This window comes from Propithecus coquereli, unplaced genomic scaffold (assembly GCF_000956105.1).
Source record: "Propithecus coquereli isolate 6110/MARCELLA unplaced genomic scaffold, Pcoq_1.0 Scaffold12, whole genome shotgun sequence".
Taxonomy (NCBI): domain Eukaryota; kingdom Metazoa; phylum Chordata; class Mammalia; order Primates; family Indriidae; genus Propithecus; species Propithecus coquereli.
Window position 1 is genome coordinate 9,208,005 of NW_012136080.1, and position 15,237 is coordinate 9,223,241.

The 15,237-nt window shown below is 36.2% G+C and overlaps 1 pseudogene; it reads left to right on the forward strand.

Moving 5' to 3' along the window:
* The first annotated feature begins 14,133 nt into the window (after window positions 1–14,133).
* LOC105826014 lies at window positions 14,134–15,012 on the forward strand (annotated as a pseudogene).
* Window positions 15,013–15,237: the final 225 nt, after the last annotated feature.

Here is a 15,237-nt window from a genome sequence, read left to right on the forward strand (position 1 = left end):
CTCCGCCACTTAACTAGCCATATGATTGTAGGCAAGTTACTTAACTTCTCTATGCCTCAGTTTCCTCATCTGTAAAATGTAGCCAATAATAGTACCTTCTGTAATCTGCTTTGTTTTGCTTTTCCTAAATTTTAAAAGGCATTCTCTTTATACTTAGAGTTCTGAAATTTCACCAGAATGTATTTAGGTGTGGGTATTAGTTGCATTGTTTGTTTTCTGTCTAATTCTGTGTGGTTTGCATAAGTCTTTTCAATCTAAAGACATTTGCCTTTCTCTGACATAGGGAAATTGTGTTCTGGAACTTGAATTTCTTGGATCTATCTTCCATGTCTCAACTTTTCTCTCATGTTTTCTACCTTTTTTATTTTATATCTCTACATTCTAATACATTTCATTTGCCAGTACACCAACTTGGTCTTCAGCAACTGCATTATTCTTTTTGTAATTTCCAAGTATCCTTTCCTATTTACAGAGTGTTCCTTTTTCACAGTGGCCTCATTATTTTATTAGTGCAATCTTCTCATGAACGTCTTTAAGGATACTAAAATTTTCAGGTTCTCCTCTGCTCCCTAAGTTATCTCTGTTTTCTCTGGGCTCAGCGTTTGACTTTATTAATCTTAGACCTCCTCTTTTATGCTCTGAGTTTTTCTCAAATTCTTGTGAATCATAATCCACAAATGAAGAGCTCTGAGGATTAGTAGAGATGGATGGTGTTGGTTTTCCTTTTCGTCACATATATGTTTCCCCAGCAGTCATCTTCTTGAATAACTGCTTGAAAATTCTCATGTGCTAATTGCAACATCTTAGTCATTTCAAAACCAGTCTTCGTTGACTGTCTTGTCCCCTGAGTAAGGGTTCTATTTTCTTGTTTCTTTTTATGTAGAGCAATTTGGGGCTGTGTCTTAGACACTGTGAATAATATGTCGCAGAGGCTCTGGATTCTATTCTATTCTAATACATTCCTCTAAAAAGCATTTTTTTTTAAAGCAGTCAGTTAAATTGGCTGAAAAACTGAGAACTGTCTCCCCAGCAATGGGCAGTAGCCCAAATCTCAGTCCAGTTCTTTTAGCCTTCGGTAGGCTGCTTGGAGTCTTCCCTGTGTATGGTTAGTTTTCTAAGACTATGTGATGAGCCAAGCTCCAAGCCTCTGTGTGGCTCTCTCATGAAGAACCACATTCATCTTTGGTGGGCATCTCTGTGATTCCCGTTTTGACTTCTTCATGGGTTTGATCACATCTGTTTAGCTTTGAAAAATCTCTCAAAATATCTGACCTGCTGATGCCACTCTCTTTAGCACTGTTACAATTTCATTCTTTCAAAGTTCACGGATTTGGCTCTTTCTCTCTATCATTATCACCAAATTTTGCCCCACCACATTTATGATTTTAAATCATAAGATCTCCCCTCCTTCCAGTTAATTTTGCACAATATTCTTAACACTTATTTCTGTCCTTTGTTCAAAAATATACACTAGATGAATTCGGATTAGGCCCTCTGTAATTAACCTGTTGATTGACCTAACTAATATTACTGTAGATGCTAACCATACAGTTTAAAGCTGGAGTGTTTTCATTGGGAAGCCCCACTTTAAATTCACTGGTTACAGAGACTGTATCAGAAATATTACTAAAATAGCAGTTCTCAAATTTGAGAAGAATCTCCTAGGATACTTGTTCAAGATTCAGGTTCCTAGGCCTCAATTCCAGAAATTCTGATTCAGTGAGCCTAGGGTAGGTCCAGGAATCTGCCTTTCTAACAGGTGTTGATGTGATTCTGCTGCAGGTGGTTCCTGACCTTGCTTTAAGAAACCCTGCTTTAAACTATGCAATAATCAATCGCTAGGGCGTGTTGAATATGCAGGTTTGTCTGCCTAGTCAAGATTCTGTGAAGTAACTCAGAGGTCTAAAATTGCCTTAATTATGTAGGCATTAGGATATATGAAAAAAAAAAGAATCATAGAAGAAGTTGGGAACGAGCTTAAGTTTTTAAATATAGTTCTGAGAAGTCTCATCTAAAGAACAGAGGCACTGAAAGAATCAAGGCCTGTTAAAATAGTGGTTTTGGACACAAACAGCAATGGCTCCTGAAGAAGTTCAACCATTCATAAGTCGTGGTTCCCAAAACAACCCATTTTATTACTAAATGAATAGCAATATGCTGACCATGATTATATTTTCTAAGCCTAAAAATAGGACAAATAAACCTTAAAAATCTAGGACAAATAGTAACTTTTGGTATACCACAGAAAATTTAAAGCCATGACCCTTTGTTGTTACATCTGCCAAAACTACTTGTTATCACCACTTCTTTCTTCCAGCCCTCTTACAAATGTTGTACCAAGTAAATTATACTTGAAATAAATAAAATGAATGGGAAGAAAACAAAACTTGTATATCTCTCCTTCAATCTTTAAAAGTATGTTTTTGATTTTTTTTTCTTCCTTTTTTGGGCAGTGTCTCTTCACATATATGTCTGATCTACCTATAATTCAATTTTAAAATTTTATAAAGGAAGAGCCAAGTCTTTTAAACCAAATTTTTGCCAATGACTTACATGTTAGAAGTAACTATTCTAGTGAAGTGACTGATGGGGAATTTTACTCATCACCAGGATCCCTATGTTTGGGGCATTATTCATTCTCATACTTGGAGAACAGGAGAATAAAGTAGTGGAGCCAGACTCCATGGGTTCAAATCCCAGCTCCGCCACTTAACTAGCCATATGATTGTAGGCAAGTTACTTAACTTCTCTATGCCTCAGTTTCCTCATCTGTAAAATGTAGCCAATAATAGTACTTACCTCCAGAGGATTGTTATGAGGAATAAATGAGTTAATATTTGTAAAGTGACAGAAACAGTGCCTGGTACATAGTAAACATTATATAAGTGTTAAATAAAATACTGGATGAAAAAAGGTAGAAATTTATCATTCCCAACCAAAAACATTACTATTCTGAATTTTATGAAGTTAAAAGAAGCAAACATGAAATGTCATTTTCCATTAGTTTTCTTTATACTCTTGAAAGTGTGAATTTTTTCAATCTTCTTATACCACATCTTAAAATGACAACTTTTATCAAAATGATGGAAGTTTCATTTGGTGGAGCAAGAGACAGATGTGTGATCTTATTAATACTGTTACTTTGATTGAGTATTTCTTTCTGAGAGAACATAACATTCTTGACATTCTACCCCCGCCAAAATACAAAACAAATGGATTTCAAGACAAGGTCAACTGAAATAGGATGCTTAAAAAATAAAAATCGTTAAAATGGGAAGTTGGATTCTACAGTGAAGCCAAGTTAAGTTATTACCAATTTAGTCTCAAAGCAGATATGCAAAAAGAAAGAAACAAGCAAAGGATTGATTTTATAAAGATTTGTTATCTTGCTAATGATAAAATATAATAATTTGAAATAGATTAATATTGAGTGTAGATGGTAGATATCTTTCCAACTTTCTTTAGTCTCTTGCCATATCTTAACTTCTTTCTTATAGAAGTAAATTGTCACCCCTGGGCCCCGGTTTCAGTGAGCTCAGTGAAGCTGGCATGATTTCAAGCATGTCTGGCCACTCCCCTGAGATCAGACTATGAAGCAATTTTCCCAGGCTGGGAAACATGTACTCTTCCTTCCACAAGGCAGCAGAAAATCATGAATGGCCCTTTCTCAAAGCACACAAATCCTGGGTACAATGGACCAGAAAATTTTTTCATCTCCCTTCTTCTCCCTACACAGATTGTCTTCCTGGCCTCTTCAGGACACCATTCAGTTCAAGGCATTCTTAATGCACAAAATTACCTCCCTTGGTCTTCTGAAAGATTGACAGGGACAGATTGAGATAAGAAAAGAATTTATAATGCTTTTAATCCAATGTAGTTCCAAGACACAAGACATATTAAGAAGCTGTTATTTTCATAATTTAAACATTTTGTGTACATATAGATAATTCCTAAGAAGTCACTCTTCGTTAAAACAGGAAAAAGTACCCATATGTATTTGTGAACTTGGAACACACCTTATTTCATTAAGGCAATTGATCAATTGATGAAACATTCCTGTGGTCAACAAATAAATTTTGTCTGATTTGTTCATTTAACAAGTATTTATATGGCACTTACTATGTGCCAGTCCTATGAGGCAGGTATTAATAGTAACATCATTCCCATTTTACAGATGAGGAGACTGGAGCCAAGTAATCCACATATAATCACAGAGCTGGGAGGTGGCAAGAATGGGATCTAAACCCAAGCTGTCTTCTTCTAGAGGCTGTACTTTTAAAACACTAAACAATTTTTGAAGAAAAGTACTTTGATAAGATTCTCACAGTTATAAAATTGTGTCTCCTTATTTTATTTTGTTGTTTCTTTTATCCAAAATGTCTCTCACTTATGTGATGTTAATGCCTTGGAAGAAAATGACTGCTAAGAAGATATGATTCCTATCCAAGTGGAATATTATTTTATTTTGATAATTTCTAACTCGATGCCACTTACTGAAAGTAAATTGTTTTTTCCACACTTTATTCAGGTAAATGACATTCCTATTTGGGCATTTTAAAGTCATATATAACTGAAAGATTTGATAAATAGCTCTATACTTAAAATGTCTAACTCTCTTGATTAAATTTGAATTTCCACAATTACTTAGACATGGCCTCAAGCTTGTGGTTTTTATGTAGATGCAATGGGATATGAAGATAAGATTTGATAGTCTCATAATTTTATGAATGACATTTTGGGGCTAAGCTATTCAGGTGAGCAATCTAATATGCTGATAAAATAATCAAATATTTGTTAATGATTCACACCCTCCCTTAACCCCACCTAGCAAAACATTAGTGCCGAAACCTCCAGCAAAGTTGCCAGATTTCCCTCCATGTTTGTGCTGCAAAGTCACTGCCAAAGCCGGTAATCGTAACTGAGCTGTATGGAAAGTCCTCAAGTAGTTAGTGCTGCAACCTTAACACCAGTAAAAAAAAAAAAAAAAAAAATAGACGAAGTTCCAGAAACCAGAGCACATGGCCATAAAATCAGTCAATCTAATGTGAACTTCCTTTTACCAAATTAGCACAATAATTTTGTAGATCAATGTTTCACAGACCACAATTAATGATCCTTTCCAGGAAAACATGCTGAAATGGAAATATTACAGCTTGCCCCATTAAAGATACATTGCTCTTTTGGAAGGCAGATACAGAGTTAAATAGTGTTGCCCATTTTGGGGTGACCAAATGTAAAGTAAAATAGATTTGAGGCAAAGAACTACTAGAATTTGATGGTGGTTCAGTGAATATGAATAAATGAATCCATTTTTCTATTCCCTTCTCCTTTGCAAACTCCTAGATTTACAACTCCTGAATACTAATTTCAAATATTTTCATAGTTTGAAATTAGTTTCATTTTTACCATTGGGGCCATAGCTATACCGTTTATGGTTTAATATATCTTTTAGCTGACTCTTCTTACAATTTTATCTTATTCTATGTATAAACTCAGAAATGCTGGTCATATATTTTCTAATACACATTAAATATAAACTACTATGATTAAAAAGTCAATAATGTGCACCATCGAAAATCACAGGTGACACACATGTATTGTAGGAACAATCTAAATAACTCAAGAATCAATGACAAACTCAAGAGAGAGAGCCATTGGGTCTTCAGTGGGACCCCTATGTGCCAGGCAATGTTCCCAACATATTAACTCATTTAAACCTCACTATACTCCTATGAGGAGAATACTATTTTACTCCCATTTTACTGATGTAGAAACTGAGTCACAGAGAGATTAAATCACATGCCCTAGTCACATTGCAGGCCCTGTGGCTGAGCTGGATTTCAGTCAAAACACATTGGCTTCAGAGTCTGTGCCCACAACCATGATACAGCAATACCCCACTGGGCCTGTCCCCGGACCCAGTTTGTGTGTTCATATGCAAGGGGATTGCTTCCAGTACAATTGCAACATTTTGACTTGCATTTCTGTTATCCTCTCTTAAATCATCTCATGTTCCTTTCTGGGGAGAGTGTAACCTCTGGAACTCTTTGGAAACCCATGCAGGAGTCAGCATTTGGGGAGGATCCTGGGGCTAATCTGAGGTCTTGAAAGCAGGCTGGGTGCCTCGTAGCCGTAGGCCACCTATTGGACAATGTATTTGATCCTGTGATGTAACTCCCTGTGATTCTTTATTGACACAAAAAATGCTTCACAAATCTCAATATCAACAATTCCTTAGCCCCTCTTTTACGCCAATTTGCTAATCAATGCAAAGGGTACAAAAGACATATAGAACATGGTAAGTGCTCTCTGTTCAACCTATTGCTGCCTACCTACCCCAAAATTAAGTGGTATGAAACAGGCATTTTATTTTTCTCACAATTTTATAGGTCAAGAATGAAGTAAGAGTTCAGAGCAGCAGTTCACCTCTGTCCATGCAGTATCAGCTACAGTGGGTAGGACTAAAGGACCCACTTCCAAGATGACCTCTTTACTCAGGTATCTGGTGCCTCAGTGCTCCTTGGTCTCCTGTGCTCTCACTGGGATGTTTCATATGGGTTGTTTCATATGAAAAACATTCAGATGGGTTGTTCTTTTCACAGCATGGTGGTCCCAGAGTAATTGCCTTCTTACATGGTGTCTCTTTTCTGTGAGGAAAGAAGCAGGAGTTGACAGACCAGTTAAGAAAGATGCTCAGAACTGGCATAACATCACTTGCAACATACTCTGTTAGGTAAGGAGTCACAGGCCCACCCAGTTCAAGGGTATGGAGAAATAACTCCAACTCTTGATAAAGGAGTGTCACAGTCATACTGTGAAAGAACATGTGAGGGTGGGGGATATTGTTGTCTCTGTCTTTGGAACATGCAGCCTGGCACACCTTAAAGAGCCTCTACTCTAAGTCAAGGATTCACGAAGAAGGGTCCATGGATAAAAATCAGGAGGCCTGTGAAATTAGAAGGAAAAGATTATATTTTTATTCTCCCTAATCTCTAAACGGACTTTAGCATTTCTGTCCATTTCAAATATAGATACAAACTACAGTAGTTTTAACAACACTTGTGATTTTGTTACAATAGCAGTCAGATATTTTCATAGCACATTCAGTTGTAAACATCTCAAAATATCACATATATTCATCACTACTTTAAAATTATAGTGGCTATAAGCCCTACATTGTGTCTTATTATTTAAAGTGTTAATAAAGAAGCAATATATTACTCTATTACAATTTTGTTTTTTTAACTGGTTTCCTTTATAATCCCATGTATTTTCTTTTAAACATTTAAAAATATTATTCTGGAATGGGGTTTATAGGTTGCACCAGAAATCTGGAGGGTTTCATGGACCAAAAGAATTGCTGCTTAAGATGAAGATCAAAACATTAAACATATGAACACATAAAGCACTTAGAGAAACCATACATAATGATATAATCTAATGTTGAATGCTGTAGCACAGACTTTAAGCATTACAGGATTTCTTCTTCCTGGTGGTACAATTCAACATGCCACTCCATTTTGATGACTTTTGACATTTGTATATACTCATGTAACCATGACCACAAGGGTAATTAAAAAAAAAAGACCCGAACAACAGAATATCCTCAAGAAATTTCAGAACATTTTGGGTATGAAGAGCATCCTAAAAGATTCCAGAGGGGGAAAAATATGTCCTACAAAAGAAAAAGGATATAATTTCTTATTAAAATTCCTGGATGCTATAACTTCAACTTTCTGAGAAAAATAATTATGAACCTATATTCTATACTCAGTAAAAATATCAATCAAATGAGGAAGAGAGAAGGAAAAATAAAGTCACTTTCAGACATGTAAAAATTCAGAAAGTTATTTCTCATGCACCCTTTCAAGAAAATTACTTGAAGATGTTCTCCAGACAAAACAAGAATAAAATCCAAGAAAGGTAAAGACTTGAGATTCCAAGAACACTGGCTCCAACCCAGGACTAGAGCAATAGGAAATCAGGATGCCAGCCTGGCATTCAGCCAAGAGAGCAGCTGGTCCAGACTGCAGTGAGTCAGATGGTTCTGGGAAATACATTTCCAGTAATTATATTGTATCACTTACCATGATGGAATATGTTTAAGGAAGACAGATAATCTTAGTGACATGATGAAGGCGCATGACAAAAAATAAAATAAAATAAATATACTTTGAAATCATAGGATAGTGAACAATGTTAACACAATCACAACAATGGAATACTATGTAATTGATATTTTCAATTTTAGATTCAACCAATGAACAAAGTATGCAAGGATTAATTATTGTTACAGAAGATATGATGAAAGTTGACAAAAGTTGTGGTAGAGAGGGGAGCAGTGCACATAGAAGAGTGGAAAAAGCAGTCGAGCGAAGGCTAGGAGGCCTAATTTACTCAACTCAATAATAGCTAGCACCGAATACTTATCATGTGCTCATTCTAAGAGATAAACATGAATTAATTCATTGAATCTCCCAAAATGAGGAAACTGAGGCACAGAGAAATACCTAACCTTTCTATAATATATTGCCTCTTACTTTAGGGAAAGTCAAGGAGATACAAAAGATACATTATGATAGATCAAGAAAATAAGAGATTTATATACATCATTTCTAAAAATCACTATGTAGCTACTAAGGGTAAAATGATATAAAAACAGATATGTATATTACCTTGGTGATTTTTATAACTCTACAAAAATTAAATCCATTTTGTACAGGTAGCATGAATAGAACAATGAGGGGAAAATAATATAAATTTTAGAAATGGGCTTAAATGCATACAGAAAATTAATATATGATAAAGATGGTATTTTAGTAAAGAAAAGATGAAGTTAAGCAACTGGATCTCTACTAAAAATAATTTTCAGATGAATCATATATTTATATTTTTAAATGAAATTACATACACTATACCAGGAAAACATGTAAGATTATACATGTGTATGTGTATATATATAGATATAAATATATAGATATAATATATATAAAATTTTGGAATAGGAAAAGCTTTTTAAAGGCTTCTTAAAACTTAGAAGTTATAATTGATTAGTTAATAAAACTACATATGTATTAAAAATTAGATCATGGAACAAAATACCATAAACCAAGTTAAGACAAATGACAAACCAGGAAAAAGATGACAACATGAATGACAGTGGGCTCTTTTTCTTTCCTTTACAGGTAAGGAGCTATTAGAAATTAATAAGAAGGCAAACAACCCAATAGCAAAACCAGCAAAAGATAGTACACAGAAGAGAAAATACTTGTCATTTCTGAATAGAAACCTTAATGAATGATCTATAGTATGAAATGCAGCAGAACTACCCAGGGAATTGAGAACTTTTTGTGTGTATTAGATTTGGCAGTTGAACCAACATTAACAGCCCTCCGGAAGCACTTTTAGCGGTTTAGAAGGATTGAACAAAAATCAGTGGGATGATGAACTCACGGCGCATGAGAAAACAAAAATGAAGAACGTAAAAAGGAACAAGAGGAGTGAACTGGACAGGTCTAGGGGTTGCCAGGTCAAGAAAGAGAAAGACTTCAGGATATAAAAAGGTGAGGCTGGTATTAAGAAAGTCGAGTGATTAACTATGAATGTCAAGCTGGACAAGGACAAAAGAGAGATGGGAACTGATGGAGCTGACACAAAAGGGAAGATGGAGAGAACAAGGGAATAAGAGTTTTTTGTGAGGTTAAATGGAGTCTGGGCATGTAAGAGCTAGAAGGATGGAAGGATGGAAGGTTTAGTCAGTAACTGGAATTTCAGACTTTGATTTCTATGATAGATCAAACTCTCAATTACGAAGTGTGACCCAATAGCTGAGTAACTGAATTGGAGTGCAAATAAAGTCACTGGAGTTGAATTTATCCAAGAATAGTATTTTGGACAGATCAACTACAAGACCATTAAAAGTCCACAGAATAATGGCGGGAACTGAGGAGCTTAAGGGACTGAGACTCGACAGTTGACATCATCAGAGAGGTTGACAGATGACACAGAGAAGGCAGCTGTCAGCAAGGCAGACTTGCTTGACGCGAAGCAGGAGTGAAGACCCTGGGCTTTGTAAGATCATGGTGTCTCAGATGTCAGAGCCAGAATTAAACTGTAGAATTTCAAGTTTCTGGTAGTTAGATCTACTTATGACATCTATTTCATAAGGCCGTTGTGACAATCCAGTTAGATGACATATATAAATAACATCATGCAGCAATAGCTAATATTATATTAATATTTTATACTAATAATTAGCATAATTCATCTTGGAAGTAGAGAAAAAAACACATGTCATTAATCACATCCCACATTTGGGGAATGGGATACTGGAAAACAGACTAAAGGACCTGCTAGATCATGTCACCATTCTGAGACAGAAGGTCTAGATTCTGAAACTGCTTCCTTTTTCCCAACACTGAATTTAGTTCATTCTGAACAATACAAGTTGCATTTTTAAAATGCATATGTGCAAAGAGAAATCTGCCCTTATGTTCACGTGAGCAACATAAAATATCATCTTAATGAATAAAATGAATAAAACAAAATGAGTCCTCAAAAATTTTAGAGAAATATACTGTGCTGCTATAAGACAGGAAGATACAGTTCAAAATTGTTTTATCAGTCAGTTTTATCATCTTGTTACAAAATGTACTACTGGAAGCTTAAAAAGAGCATGTCTTTTGAATTTTAATGAATTTTCGTGAAATTTAGTTACAGATTAAAGCTATATAGATAAATGGGTTGGTAGAATACAGGTCTATATACTCATTATGTCCATTAATTAAACTGTTTACTATTAAATTAACTTTTTAATTAATTTTTTGATGAATTACAATTATATCTTGTCATTTTCTTGTGATAGACCTAGTTCATGGTCCCAGTTGTATATGATACAGATGAATACCAATTCATAGCTCAACAACTATCATTTACTTTTTAGAGCATAGACTATATTATTCAACTATGTGTTTATGGAAGACTTTTTTCTTAGAATCACTCAATGGCTAACTTTTTCGTGGAATAAGGCAAAGAGCTGAGCAAAAATTGATGATTCCGACTGAGGGAGTGGATAATTTGGCCCCAACCTCCTCCTTTTATTCAAAGGCTTTTTGAAGGGAAGGGGAATTATTATTAGGAAAATTACTTTTGTATATTGTTTAGTTTCGCTTTCAGTAAAATTGACTTTTTTCCATTTGTGTACAGTTCCCTTAATTTTAATATATATATAGACCCAGGTATCTACCACCATAATCAGGATACAAAACAGTTCCATAACCCCCCCAAAAAAATCCCTTGTGCTACCTCTTTTTAGCCACCTTCTCCTCCTGCCCATAACTCCTGACAATCACCAATCTGCCCTCCATCTTTATTTGAGACAGTCATATAAATGGAATCACACAGTACACTTTTCTAAGATCAAACCAAACAGAATCCCTAAGCTAGCAGATGGCGATGTCACAAAATCATGCCATTTATAAAAATGCTATTTTTGAAAGTTTTACTGCCTTTTCTTACTATAGTGCACCAGATATTGTTTTTCAACCTAGAAAGTACTGAGAACTTCAAAGACTACTCTCTCTCAACAGTCTTAATCACAGACAAGTGACAGTGTCTCTAAGATATACATGTGTTAACTTTCATCATACAAGACTGAGTCCAGGATGTTTTAGTCTTTAAAATATTATTCCTGAGAGCCCAGAGCCTCTTAAATGTCTAGTCACTGTGAGGTGCTAACTTCAGTGGCATCAGTATATAGAAACCTTCCAATTGTTCCAACAATTGTAAATATCCTTGTTATACACTTTGGATGTTCTAACCATTGTGGTGCAAGAAGCTGGAGCCCATCTTCTTTCCAAAATATTTGTGAGGGTGCTCAAAGGAATCAACCATTAGTTTGTGGGTACAGTCTGCCATCTACAGTCCATAAGTGGTCTTGGCATGCTTGCTTTCATGACAGCTTTAAAATGTGACTCAAAATGCAAATATTAATAACATGCTTTGGTGGTTCTCATGAAAGAATGGGACAGAAAATCTGCATTTCTTATCCACAATCTGATGATCAGACTTCTGCATTCTAAACATTGTATCTACCTAAAATTCACCATCCAAATTCCCTTAATATTGGGCCAGAATTGGAGCTATCATTGATCTGCGGAAAATATATTATTGGGGAGTGGGATGTATCAGTCTAATTCTAGGGTAGCTTACTATGTATGCATAGTTTGAGGTTCATGTAAGGTCCCCAGCTCTGGAGGGAGGGAGAGAAATGTTTTCCTCATCTAGATTTAAATTCTAAGGTCAGAAATGTAGAAGGGAAGGTAGAAAATAAGTAGATCAAGCCTTTGCAATTTTATTTCTTTTCCTGAAATCTTCTGTACCCATCTTCCCCTAATTCACTCCTTATCAATATTCATATCTAAACTCAAACGTCACCTTCAAGAGAGGCTTTCCCCAACCACCTGGGTAAAGCAGCCACTCTGCCCTTCCCATCCCCATCATTCTCTAGACCATCACCCAGTTTTTATTTCTTCACAGCACTTAGCACTAGCAGAAACTATCTGATTCATTTATCTGTCTATATGTCTGTTTTCTGTCTTCCCTCTCTCCTCATCCACTAAATAAAGGGCCTTTTACTTGTTCATTGCTACATCCCCGATACTTAGAACAGGACCTAACCGATAATAAATGTTTTAAAAATATTTGTTGAAAGAAATTAATAGATAAAAGTATTAATACTTGGTGACGTCAGCTATCTGCTAGCCTAGAGATTCAATATGCTTTGATTAGAAGTCTACAACCTCATAAATGCTCACCACAAGCATCTCTGAACTATGGGGAACTTCTGAGTCTGCAGCAGTGAACTGGGAAGAGTTTTCTGAGCAGTCCATCCTGGGCTTTGTTGAGAGTATTTTTTTTCACTTGCTGAAGGAAAATAGTCATGTTAGCATGTTGGGTTAATAGCACATTTGGGATATCGTGATCTGATAGGAGCATTAACGTGACAGTCAGAAACTTAGATTCTGATCCCTACTTTTAAGGGGAGCTCTAACAATAATTATCCCCAGAGTTCCAGCTGCAGGTAAGATGGAGAAGGCACGCTTCACACCTTCTCTCCCACTAAATATAATTACAAAATCTGGATAGAATGCAAGAACAACTATTTGAAGACTCAAAAGAGTAAATAGCAGCAGGCAGATTGGGGAAGATCACTAGAGTTTGGAGTAGCATCAATCTAAATCCAAATATATCAATCATACATTAATGTAAATGATCTAAATATACTAATTTTTAAAAATGAATTGTCCCTAAGCTCATCAAGTCGTATACATTATATAGAGAGAGTTTTTGATATGTCAATGACCTCAATAAGGTGAATTTTTTTTTTAACAGTTGAAGTCTCACTATCACCCAGGATGGAGTGCAGTGGTGTGATCATGGTTCACTGCAGCCTCAAACTCCTGGGCTCAAGCTATCCTCCTGCCTCAGCCTCCCAAGTAGCTGACATAATAGATGTGAGCCACTGTACCTGGAAAAATGAGTTTTTTTAAAAAAGAAATTGCCAGAATGCATTTTAAAAAATGACCCAACTGTATGCCATTTACAAGAAACACAGCTCAAACATGATATATGTAGATTAAAAGTAAAAAGATGAAAAATATACATCATCACAATAGGAGAGCAAACATATATCCCACAACAAGCATTACATCATTTGTGTATTTTTTCATCAAATATTTATTGAAAATATACTAGGTTCGAGACATGATGCTGAACGTTTTTACACACTAACTCATAATCTTAAGAGCCATATTTAAGAATGAATTACATTAGTCAGGAGATCAGATGATGGTACCTAAATCAGAGTGGAATAGGTAGAAATAGTACAAAAAACCCAAAAAAACCAATAAAACAAACGTACGACTCAACACTTGAGATAGATTTTGAAAAGTTCATCAAGATTTCTAGACAAAGTAGTTAAGTGGAAATAAAATGAAAAAAGCAAAATCAGTTGATTTACTGAGTTGTACACCCTTCTTTAAATAAGCATATTTACTCTTTCTCACTTTCCAGAAAGGGGTCCAAGCAATGTTGCTCTGGATTCTTATCATAACTCAAAGGGAAACTTTCCCAATGTCCGGAGCCCTTGATGTCCTGCAAATGAAGGAGGAGGATGTCTTCAAATTTCTTGCTGCAGAAACCCACTTAGGTGGCACCAACCTCGACTTCCAGATGGAACAGTACATCTCCAAAAGGAAAAGTGATGGCATCTACATCATAAATCTGAAGAGGACCTGGGAGAAGCTTCTGCTGGCAGCTCGTGCCACTGTTGCCATTGAGAACCCTGCTGATGTCAATGTCAGATTCTCCAAGAATACTGGCCAGTGAGCTGTGCTGATGTTTGCCTTTGCCACTGGAGCCACTCTTACTGCTGGTGACTGCACTCCTGGAACCTTCACTAAGCAGAACCAGACAGCATTCTGGGAGCCGCGTCTTCTGGTTATTACTGATCCCAGGGCTGACCTCCAGCCTCTCACAGAGGTGTCTTATGTTAACCTGCCTACAATTTCCCTGTGCAACACAGATTCTCTTCTGCCTTATGTGGACATCACCATCCCATGCAACAACAAGGGAGCTCCCTCAGTGAGTCTGATGTGGATGCTGGCCTGGGAATTTTTGTGCATGTGTGGCAGCATCACATGTAAACACCCGTGGGAGGTCATGCCTGATCTTTACTACTAGAGAGATCCTGAAGAGAGTGAAAAGGAAGAGCAGGGAGCCACTGAAAAAGCTGTGACGAAGGATAAATTTCAGGGTGAGTGGACTGCTCCAGCTCCTGAATGTACTGCTACTCAACCTAAGGTTGCAGACTGGTCTGAAGTCATGCAGGTGCCTTCTGTGCCTATTCAACAGTTCTCTGCTCAAGACTGGAGTGCTTAGCCTGCGACGGAAGACTAGTCTGCAGCTTCCACTGTTCAGGCCAATGAATGAGCAGGAACAAGCACTGAGTGATCTTAAGCTGTTCTTCCACAGGCTCTTAAGGAAGATGAAAATAAGGTTGATGGAAAATAAACATCAGTTTCTAAAGAATATATATATATAAATATAAACATAAATAAGCTTGTTTAACAAAACTGGGGGGTACAGTAATCAGTCCACCACTGTCACATGCAAAATAGTGTTACAATTAGGAGAAAAGTTAACACAAGTTTAGGAATCCTCATTGATGGGGGATAT